Here is a 12,198-nt window from a genome sequence, read left to right on the forward strand (position 1 = left end):
ATGAGGTAGACAACGTTGGCCGAGTCGCACGAGTATGTACCGCGTTCCTGGTGGGTGGTGTTCTCACGTGTAATGGTGGTATCCATGTCGATGACCTGGCACGTCTTGCAGAGATTGCCATGGCTGGGTTGTGTGGTGTCGTGGCCACTGTTCTGAAGACTGGGTAGTTTGCTGCAAACAATGATTTGTTTGAGGTTGCGCGGTTGTTTGAAGGCAAGTAGTGGGGGTGTGGGGATGATCTTGGCAAGATGTTCATCAATGACGTGTTGAAGGCTGTGAAGAAGATGTCGTAGTTTCTCCGCTCCGGGGAAGTACTGGACGACGAAGGGTATTCTGGCGGTTGTGTCCCATGTTTGTCTTCTGAGGAGGTCGGTGCGGTTTTTTGCTGTGGCGCATTGGAACTGTCGATCGGTGAGTCGAGTGCCATATCCTGTTCGTACGAGGGCATCTTTCAATGTCTGTAGATGTCTGTTACGCTCCTCCTCGTCTGAGCAGATCCTGTGTATACGGAGAGCTTGTCCATAGGAGATGGCTTCTTTAATGTGTTTAGGGTGGAAGCTGGAGAAGTGGAGCATCATGAGGTTATCCGTGGGTTTGCGGTAAATCGAAGTGCTGAGGTGACCGTCCTTGATGGAGACGAGTGTGTCCACGAATGCAACTGATTTTGGAGAGTAGTCCATGGTGAGTCTGATGGTTGGATGGAACTTATTAATGTCATTGTGTAGTCGTACATGGATTGTAACGCTTCTGTCATTCATGTAGAAAGACATCCAGGTTTCTCTGAACTGCAACATTTCCCGGTCCCTGACCATTTAAAAATTATTCTGCTTTCCACTTTTCCTATTAAAGTGGTTAACCACACTTTCCTGCAATATGTACCAAATGCCATATTCTTCCCCTTGCGCTTAACCTCACTTATGTCTTTGAAGCTTCTTTGCATCCGTCCCGCAGCTTACTTTCCCAACTAACCTCGTGTCATCAGCAAACATGGATACATTACACTCATCCCTTCATCTAAGTCATTGAAAGAGATTGTAAACAGCTGAGGTCTAGCAATTATCGTTGCTGCACTCACCAGTTACAGATTCGCCAACCAAAAAATGATTCATTTGTTCCCACTGTTTGTGTTTATTAATCATTCCTCGGGCGTGGTTTACCAGCCTCGTTAAGCCTGACTTGGTGACGCGATGAGTCTGTTGAGTTTAGTGAGAGGCCTCTCGCATGTAGAGGTCACTGGTCATCTTGCAGCACTGGGTGCCATTCCTCCATGTCACATTCCCTGAGCTGACGGCCTCTGCCACTTCCTCCCAGACGGCACTGGCTGCCCTGTGGCTGACGTTCCAAGAGCCTCGGGGGAACAGGGCATCGCGACTGGCCTCTACCCCGTCCAGCAATCTGCCCAGATCGGCATCCCCGAATCGTGGGGCTGGACCATTATTTGCAGCCTGTGGAGCCTCATTAGGAGGACCCATTAACGTTTTATAGCAGTGACAGTCTCGCCGGGCCAAACACCGGAAAGCTCGCAGCACACTCGCTACCACACTTAGAAACCGTTGATTAAATCTCACCTTGAAACTCATCCTGGAAGAGAACCTAGGGCGAAATTCTCCCCCAACAGCGGGATGTCCGCCGACTGGCGCCAAAGACGGCGGCAATCAGACGGGCATCGCGCCGGCCCAAAGGTGCGGAATGCTCCACATCTTTGGCGGCCATACCCAACATTGAGGGGCTAGGCCGACGCCGGAGGGATTTCCTCCCCGCCAGCTGGTGGAAATGGCGTTTGTTGCCCCGCCAGCTGGCGGAAATGCGGCGCATGCGCGGGAGCGTCAGCGGCCGCTGTCAGTTTCCCGGCGCATGCGCGGGAGCGTCAGCGGCCGCTGTCAGTTTCCCGCGCACACGCAGTGGGGAGAGTCTCTTCCGCCTCCGCCATGGTGGAGGCCGTAGCGGAGGCGGAAGGGAAAGAGTGCCCCCACGGCACAGGCCCGCCCGCGGATCGGTGGGCCCCGATCGCGGGCCAGGCCACCGTGGGGGCACCACCCGGGGTCAGATCGCCCCGCGCCCCCCCCCCCCCCCCAGGACCCCGGAGCCCGCCCACGCCGCCTGGTCCCGCCGGTAAATACCAGGTTTGATTTACGTCGGCGGGACAGGCAATTCCTGGGCGGGACTTCGGCCCATCTGGGCCGGAGAATCCAGCGGGGGGTCCCGCCAACCGGCGCGGCCCGATTCCCGCCCCCGCCCAATCTCAGGTACCGGAGACTTCGGCGGGGGCGGGGGCGGGATTCACAGCGGCCAACGGCCATTCTCCGACCCGGCGGGGGGTCGGAGAATGACGCCCCTAATAACCATTTTGTCTCTCTCCTTTGGAGAAACAATGGCATTCTGGCTGGAAGTGCTGAAACTGATTTTAAAGTTTCATTGAACCATGAATGCCACATGACCAAAGCCTCTGGACTTTATGCGTAGTTTTGACTTAATGGGCCAAATCCAATGCCCACGCCCGACCATGGGACGCAATACGGCCGGTAAATCTCGTGAGAAGCTTCTTGCGAGATTTAACCAGCTTGCTATGGCTCAAGAGATCTAACGGGATCTCACAAGACGTCACTATCTGGATCCTGCTTGATGTGTTATGCACTCTGGGATAACACAGGCTGCAACTGGATGCAGCTTTAACCAAAAGATACTCCAGACCTTGAAGTTAGTTCAATCTGTGGCAGCACGGTGGCGCAGTGGGTTAGCCCTGCTGCATCACGGCACCGAGGTCCCAGATTCAATCCTGGCTCTGGGTCACTGTCCATGTGGAGTTTGCACATTCTCCCCGTGTTTGCGTGGGTTTTGCCCCCACAACTCAAAGATGTGCAGGATAGGTGGATTGGCCATGCTAAATTGCCCCTTAATTGGAAAAAATTAATTGCATATTCTAAATTTTAAAGAAAAAAAAAAGAAAGTTAGTTCAATCTGATTTATTGAACCAGTAGTACAGTTCGCACAGTTCTCTATGAGTTCGACTCTCTGCTAACCTAAGTGTGGTTACTCTGTCTGACTGAACCAGACTAGCTCTTAGCCACGTGCTGGAGGTGTGATACTGTACATACACCCTGACTCACTCTGTAGATGTTCATCAGTGGAAAGAGGTGGAATGTGAGCGCCTCGTGCCTTTTATAGTCAGATCCCACCCCCCTGAGTGTCCTGCCTGCTCATTGAAAGAACAAAGAACAAAGAAAATTACAGCACAGGAACAGGCCCTTCGGCCCTTCCAGCCTGCGCCGATCCAGATCCTTTATCTAAACCTGTCACCTATTTTCCAAGGATCTACTTCCCTCTGTTCCCCGCCCGTTCATATATCTGTCTAGATGCATCTTAAATGATGCTATCATGCCCGCCTCTACCACCTCCGCTGGCAAAGCGTTCCAGGCACCCACCACCCTCTGCGTAAAACCTTTCCACGCGCAACGCCTTTAAACTTTCCCCCTCTCACCTTGAAATCGTGACCCCCCTTGTAATTGACACCCCCACTCTTGGAAAAAGCTTGTTGCTATCCACCCTGTCCATACCTCTCAGAATTTTGTAGACCTCAATCTGGTCCCCCCTCAACCTCCGTCTTTCCAACGAAAACAATCGTAATCTACTCAACCTTTCTTCATAGCTAGCACCCTCCATACCAGGCAACATCCTGGTGAACGTCCTCTGCACCCTCTCTAAAGCATCCATAGCCTTCTGGTAATGTGTCGACCAGAACTGCACGCAGTATTAGTCATGTCCTGTTCTCTGTGTTCGTTAGCTGCCTGTCTGTGCCTGTCTGTATATCATTATCTGCACATCTGCCCTTTTTTTAAAATGTTTTGTTGGCACATGGGAACGTACTTACATGTGGTGGCATATATTAACATATCTACAAGCGGTGGCATATGTGAACGTATTTACATGTGAAGACAGCTGTCTAATGTGAGAAAACAGAACATAGCAAATAAAACAAATGTTCATAAGTCCAGTCTCTGGGGCTTGCAGCTGATCCTTGTCGACCGCCGGAGAGGTGGTGGTGGGGACGACGGCGCCATGACAGGCCGGATGGAAGCCTGACTGGTGCCTCGTAGTTCGAGGTATCAGGAGGTGGCAAAACAACGGACAGAAACGGAGAAGAAAGCGGTTGTGGGCAGGCAACTTTGCGCAGTGCCCGTCTGTTTCGTCGCACAACAGAACCATCATCCATACGTACAACATACGAGCGGGGCGCAGCCTGTCGAACAACGACAGCTGGAGCAGATCAGCCACCATCAGGTATCTTGATCCTGACAGTGTCTGCCGGGCATAACACGGTGGCGTGAGCATCATAGCCCTGCTTTTGCTGGTTTCGGAGCAGCTGCACCTTCTGCAGCACCGGGAGGTGATCCAGGTTGGGCAAGTGTATGGCTGGATGTGTCGTCCGCAGGCCCCTGTTAATCAGGAGTTGAGCAGGTGACATGCCAGTGGACAATGGGGTCGCCCTGTCCGCAAGCAGCACGAGGTAGATGTCAGTAGCAGAATCCGCGGCCTTGCAGATGAGCTGTTTCACCATGTGCACCCCTTTTTCAACCTTCCCATTGGACTGCGGATAGTGTGGGTTGGAAGTGACATGTTTGAAATGGTATGACTGGGCAAACATAGACCACTCGTGGATGTTGACGCACGGGCCATTGTCACTCATGACAGTGAGTGGGATACCATGCCTGGAGAACTTCTCCAGGCCTTGATGACAGTCCGAGATGTGAGGTCTGAGAGCATTACGACTTCAGGGTAATTGGAGAAATAGTCAATAATCAACACGTAGTCATGACAATTCGCACGAAAGAGGTCGATGCCAACCTTGGACCACGGGGAGGTCTCGATTTCATGCTGCTGGAGCGTCTCCTTGCTCTGCGCTGGCTGGAAGCGTTGACAGGTCGCACAGTTGAGGACCATGTTCGAGATGTCCTGGCTAATACTGGGCCAGTAGACAGCCTGCCTGGCTCTGCGTCTGCACTTCTCAACGCCCAGGTGTACCGCATGGATTTGGAGGAGCACCCAGCTCTGGAGACTGAGTGGAATGACAATCCGGTCCAGCTTGAGGAGGATACCATCAATCACCATCAGGTCGTCCTTTACATTGTAAAATTGAGGGCACTGCCAACCGTTGGCGAGGTGGTGCATGACACGCTGCAAGAGGGGGTCTTTGGCTGTCTCCTCGCAGATACATAGATTATCATAGAATTTACAGTGCAGAAGGAGGCCATTCGGCCCATCGAGTCTGCACCGGCTCTTGGAAAGAGCACCCTACCCAAGGTCAACACCTCCACCCTATCCCCATAACCCAGTAACTCCACCCAACACTAAGGGTAATTTTGGACACTTAGGGCAATTTTATTACGGCCAATCCACCTAACCTGCACATCTTTGGACTGTGGGAGAAAACCGGAGCACCCGGAGGAAACCCACGCACACACGAGGAGGATGTGCAGACTCCGCACAGACAGTGACCCAAGCCAGAATCGAACCTGGGACCCTGGAGCTGTGAAGCAATTGTGCTATCCACAATGCTACCGTGCTGCCCGTAAACCACCTATACGAACCACCTTCTCATCAGACGCCGGGAGGGTGCCAGCACACAGCTGCACCTGTGATTCAATCTGCTGGATGATTTCCAGCGGTTCACTAGGCAATGTGATGGAGCGGGACAATGCATCAGCGATGATGAGCTCCTTGCGAGGTGTGTACACTAAGTCAAAGTCATATCTTCTGAGTTTGAGGAGGATGTGCTGCAACCGAGGCGTCATGTCGTTCAGGTCCTTGTGGATAATGTGGACCAGAGGCCTATGATCCGTCTCGGCAGTGAATGTCGGCAGGCCGTAGACATAGTCGTAAAACTTGAGAATGCCAGTGAGAAGACCCAGGCATTCCTCCTCTATTTGCGCATACCTTGTTTTGGTGGGTGCCATGGCCCTCGATGCGTAGGCTACTGGTCCCCAGGATGAAGTATCATCGCGTTGAAGCAGCTCCACAACGATGCTATCCTGGCTCGAATCTGTCGAGATCTTCGTCTCCCTGTCTGGGTCGAAAAATACCAAGATGGGTGCAGTGGAGAGCTTGGCTTTCAGCTCCAACCACTCTTCCTGATGTGCTGCCTTCCACTCAAAGGCAGTGGACTTTTTCACCAGGTTTCGTAGGGCCGTGGTGTGTGAGGCCAAGTTTGGGATGAACTTGCCCAGAAAATTGACCATGCCCAGGAAGCGCAACACCGCCTTCTTGTCTTCAGGGACCTTCATTGCTTTGATGACCTTGACCTTGTCTGTGTCCGGGCGCACGCCCTGCTGAGAGATCTGGTCACCTAGGAACTTGAGTGTCGACATGCCAAAGCAACATTTGGACCTGTTCAGCTTCAGGCCATTGGCATGGACACGGCGGAATACCCGCTGGAGACGGGAAACATGCTCTTCAGGGATCGTGGACCAGATGATGATGTCATCCACATACACACGAACCCCTTCAATGCCCTCCATCATCTGCTCCATGATGCGATGGAAGATCTCCGATGCCAAGAAAATGCCAAATGGCATGCGATTGTAGCAGTAACTGCCAAATGGTGTGTTGAAGGTGCAGAGCCTTCTGCTGGACTCATCCAGCTGGATTTGCCAAAATCCATGTGACGCATCTAACTTGATGAAAAAACGTGGAGTGCCATCTCACTGGTGAGTTCCTCCCGCTTCGGGATGCGGTAGTGTTCACGCATTGTATTCTTATTGAGATCCTTGGGATCAATGCAGATGCGCAGGTCTCCCGAAGACTTTCTAACACATACCATCGAGCTGACCCAGTCAGTCGGTTCGGTTACCTTGGAAATGATGCCCTGTTGCTGAAGATCCTTGAGCTGTGCCTTCAGGCGCTCCCGCAGTGGAGCCGGGACCCGACATGGTGCGTGGACCACTGGCTTGGCATCAGGTCGTAGCAGAATCTTGTATCGATATGGCAGCGTGCCCATCCCATCGAACACATCCGGATACTGAGCGAGGATGTCGTCAATGCCGGCCTGAAGATCCACATTGGAGGATGTTGTGTAAACCTGCTGCACGAGGTTCAGCTGCTTGCAGGCATGTGCGCCAAGTAAGGATGCCCTGTCTGGCTTGACAATTTCAAAACATAACCGTGCATGGGTGCTCCGGTTGGAGATGAGTAGATGGCAGGATCCCAGTGCCGTGATGACATTTCCGTTGTAGTCCAGGAGCCTGCAGGCTGCTGGAAGGACCTTGGAGAGCTTCTTGATGCGTTTGAAATCTGTCTGTGAGAGGAGGTTGGCAGAAGCATCTGTGTCCAGCTCAAACTGGATGGAGCAGTTGTTGACCTACATCACCGCATGCCATTCGTCCGCAAAATCCACAGCGAGGATGGATTGAATTTGTGATTCAGCAGAGGGCAGTAGAGCGGAACTGCTGATTGGCTGTTGTGGGGGAAATTTGCATATGTCCGTTGTGCTCACCCTAACGTGAAGGTGGTTTGTGGACGAGCTGTTGTCAAGTGACACTTAAACCCAAAACACTTCTTCAGTGTTTCCCTCCCTACCCCCTCCTCTAACCAAAAAAACAACAACCGCTGTAAAGATCAAAAGGAAGGCTCGAGGGCAGGTAGAAGTAGAAAGAAGTTGAACCGTGACATCACAGCCTGCAGGTAAGGGATTGGCTGGTGACTGGTAAGTAGTTTTTCTTTTATTTTCCCTCATGTGATATCGTGCGGGGAGCAGAGGTTGCTGAGTGAGTGCTTGCTGAGAAGGGGAGTGAATAACAGGTAAGCTCTTTCTTTCTTTTTCTTTTTTTATCTAGAGGGGATGGCAGGGAAGGAAGTGCAATGTTCCTCCTGCAGAATGTTTGAGGTGAGGGACGCCGTCAGTGTTCCTGCTGATTTCATCTGTGGGAAGTGCACCCATCTCCAGCTCCTCAGAAACCACGTTAGGGAACTGGAGCTGGAGCTGGATGAACATCAGATCATTCGGGAGGCAGAGGTGGTCCTAGATAGAAGCTAGAGGGATGTAGTTACTCCAAAGAATAAAGATAGATGGGTGACAGTGATAGGGGCTGGGAGGAAACAGTCAGTACAGGGATCCCCTGTGGTCATTCCCCTTAGTAACAAGTATACCGCTTTGGATACTGTTGGGGGGGGAAACTTACCAGGAGTAAGCCATGGGGTACCGGTTTCTGGCACAGGGTTTGTCCCTGTTGCTCAGAAGGGAAGGGGGAGAGGAGTAGAGCATTAGTCATTGGAGACTCCATAGTTAGGGGGATAGATAGGAGATTCTGTGGGAAAGAGAGAGACTCGCGGTTGGTGTGTTGCCTCCCAGGTGCCAGGGTGCGTGATGTCTCGGATCATGTTTTCGGGATCCTTAAGGGGGAGGGGGAGCAGCCCCAAGTCGTGGTCCACATAGGTACCAACGGCATAGGTAGGAAAAGGGATAGGGATGTAAGGCAGGAATTCAGGGAGCTAGGGTGGAAACTTAGATCTAGGACAAACAGAGTTATTATCTCTGGGTTGTTACCCGTGCCACGCGATAGCGAGACGAGGAATAGGGAGAGAGAGGAGTTGAACACGTGGCTACAGGGATGGTGCAGGAGGGAGGGTTTCAGATTTCTGGATAATTGGGGCTCATTCTGGGGACGGTGGGACCTCTACAAATGGGATGGTCTACACCTGGACCAGAGGGGTTCCAATATCCTGGGGGGGGAAATTTGCTAATGCTCTTCGGGAGGGTTTAAACTAGTTCAGCAGGGGCTTGGGAACCTGAATTGTAGCTCCAGTATACAGAAGGTTGAGAGTAGTGAGGTCATGAGTAAGGTTTCAAAGTTTCAGGAGTGTACCGGCAGGCAGGAAGGTGGTTTAAAGTGTGGTCTTCTTCAATGCCAGGAGCAGCCGGAATAAGGTGGGTGAACTTGCGGCATGGGTTGGTCCCTGGGTCTTCGATGTTGGATAGAGCAGGGACAGAAATGATTGTTGCAGGTGCCGGGGTTTAGATATTTCAGTAAGCTCAGGGAAGGTGGTAAAAGAGGGGGAGGGGTGGCATTAGTCAATGACAGTATTACGGTGGCAGAAAGGACGTTTGATGAGGGCTCGTCTACTGAGGTAGTATGGGCTGAGGTTAGAAACAAGAATGGAGAGGTCACCCTGTTAGGGGTTTTCTATAGGCCTCCAAAAAGTTCCAGAGATGTCGAGGAGAGGATTGCAAAGATGATTCTGGATAGGAGCGAAAGCAACACGGTAGTTGTTATGGGGGACTTTAACTTTCCAAATATTGACTGGAAACGCTATTGTTCGAGTACTTTAGATGGGTCCGTTTTTGTCCAATGTGTGCAGGAGGGTTTCCTGACACAGTATGTAGATAGGCTAACGAGAGGCGAGGCCATATTGGATTTGGTACTGGGTAATGAACCAGGACAGGTGTTAGATTTGGAGGTAGGTGAGCACTTTGGTGATAGTGACCACAATTCGATTACGTTTAGTTTAGTGATGGAAAGGGATATGTATATACCGCAGGACAAGAGTTATATCTGGGGGAAAGGCAATTATGATGCGATGAGGCAAGACTTAGGATGCATCGGATGGAGAGGAAAACTGCAGGGGATGGGCACAATGGAAATGTGGAGCTTGTTCAAGGAACAGCTACTGCGTGTCCTTGATAAGTATGTACCTGTCAGGCAGGGAGGAAGTGGTCGGGCAAGGGAACCGTGGCTTACTAAAGCAGTCGTAACACTTGTCAAGAGGAAGAAGGAGGCTTATGTAATGATGAGACATGAAGGTTCAGTTAGGGCGCTCAAGAGTTATAAGTTAGCTAGGAATGACCTAAAGAGAGAGCTAAGAAGAGCCAGGAGGGGACATGAGAAGTCTTTGGCAGATAGGATCAAAGATAACCCTAAAGCTTTCCATAGACATGTCAGGAATAAACGAATGACTAGGGTAAGAGTAGGGCCAGTCAAGGACAGTAGTGGGAAGTTGTGCGCGGAGTCCGAGGAGATAGGAGAGGTGCTAAATGAATATTCCTCGTCAGTATTCATACAGGAAAAAGACAATGTTGTCGAGGAGAATACTGAGGTTCAGGCTACTAGACTAGAAGGGCTTGAGGTTCATAAGGAGAAGGTGTTAACAATTCTGGAAAGTGTGAAAATAGATAAGTTCCCTGGGCCGGATGGGATTTATCCTAGGACTCTCTGGGAAGCTAGGGAGGAGATTGCTGAGCCTTTGGCTTTGATCTTTAAGTCATCTTTGTCTACAGGAATAGTGTCAGAAGACTGGAGGATAGCAAATGTTGTCCCCTTGTTCAAGAAGGGGAGGAGAGACAACCCCGGTAACTATAGACCAGTGAGCCTTACTTCTGTTGTGGGCAAAATCTTGGAAAGGTTTATAAGAGCTATCTCTTATAAATGTATAATCACCTGGTAAGGAATCATTTGATTAGAAATAGTCAACACGGTTTTGTGAAGGGTAGGTCATGGATTTAGTAAGGGGAGGTCGTGCCTGACAAACCTGTTAGAGTTCTTTGAAGAGATAACAAATAGGTTAGACCAAGGAGAGCCAATGGATGTTATCTATCTTGACTTCCAAAAGGCCTTTGATAAGGTGCCCCACGGGAGACTGCTGAGTAAAATAAGGGCCCATGGTATTCGAGGCAAGGTACTAACATGGATTGACGATTGGCTGTCAGGCAGAAGGCAGAGAGTTGGGATAAAAGATTATTTTTCGGAATGGCAACCAGTGACGAGTGGTGTCCCGCAGGGTTCAGTGTTGAGGCCACAGCTGTTCTCTTTATATATTAACGATCTAGATGACGGGACTGGGGGCATTCTGGCTAAGTTTGCCGATGATACAAAGATAGGTGGAGGGGCAGGTAGTATGGAGGAGGTGGGGAGGCTGCAGAAAGATTTAGACAGTTTAGGAGAGTGGTCCAAGAAATGGCTGATGCAATTCAACGTGGGCAAGTGTGAGGTCTTGCATTTTGGAAAAAAGAATAGAGGCATGGACTATTTTCTAAACGGTGACAAAATTCATAATGCTGAAGTGCAAAGGGACTTGGGAGTCCTAGTCCAGGATTCTCTAAAGATAAACTTGCAGGTTGAGTCCGTAATTAAGAAAGCAAATGCAATGTTGTCATTCATCTCAAGAGGCTTGGAATATAAAAGCAGGGATGTACTTCTGAAGCTTTATAAAGCATTAGTTAGGCCCCATTTAGAATACTGTGAGCAATTTTGGGCCCCACACCTCAGGAAGGACATACTGGCACTGGAGCGGGTCCAGCGGAGATTCACACGGATGATCCCAGGAATGGTAGGCCTAACATACGATGAACGTCTGAGGATCCTGGGATTATAGTAATTGGAGTTTAGGAGGTTGAGGGGAGATCTAATAGAAACTTACAAGATAATGAATGGCTTAGATAGGGTGGATGTAGGGAAGTTGTTTCCATTAGCAGGGGAGACTAGGACCCGGGGCACAGCCTTAGAATAAAAGGGAGTCACTTTAGAACAGAGATGAGGAGAAATTTCTTCAGCCAGAGAGTGGTGGGTCTGTGGAATTCATTGCCACAGAGGGCAGTGGAGGCCAGGACGTTGAGTGTCTTTAAGACAGAAGTTGATAAATTCTTGATTTCTCGAGGAATTAAGGGCTATGGAGAGAGAGCGGGTAAATGGAGTTGAAATCAGACATGATTGAATGGTGGAGTGGACTCGATGGGCCGAATGGCCTTACTTCCGCTCCTATGCCTTATGGTCTTATGGTCTTATGGTCATGCCTCACAAACCTTATTGAGTTCTTTGAGAAGGTGACCAAACAGGTGGATGAGGGTAAAGCAGTTGATGTGGTGTATATGGATTTCAGTAAAGCGTTTGATAAGGTTCCCCATGGTAGGCTACTGCAGAAAATACGGAGGCATGGGATCAGTGTGATTTAGCAGTTTGGATCAGAAATTGGCTAGCTGGAAGAAGACAAAGGGTGGTGGTTGATGGGAAATGTTCAGACTGGAGTCCAGTTACTAGTCGTGTACCACAGGGATCTGTTTTGGGGCCACTGCTGTTGGTCATTTTTATAAATGACCTGGAGGAGGGCGTAGAAGGATGGGTGAGTAAATTTGCAGATGACACTAGTCGGTGGAGTTGTAGACAGTGTGGAAGGATGTTACGAGTTACAGAGGGACATAGATAAGCTGCAGCACTG

The sequence above is a fragment of the Scyliorhinus torazame genome, chromosome 4 (genome assembly GCF_047496885.1).
Source record: "Scyliorhinus torazame isolate Kashiwa2021f chromosome 4, sScyTor2.1, whole genome shotgun sequence".
In the NCBI taxonomy this organism is placed as follows: Eukaryota; Metazoa; Chordata; class Chondrichthyes; order Carcharhiniformes; family Scyliorhinidae; genus Scyliorhinus; species Scyliorhinus torazame.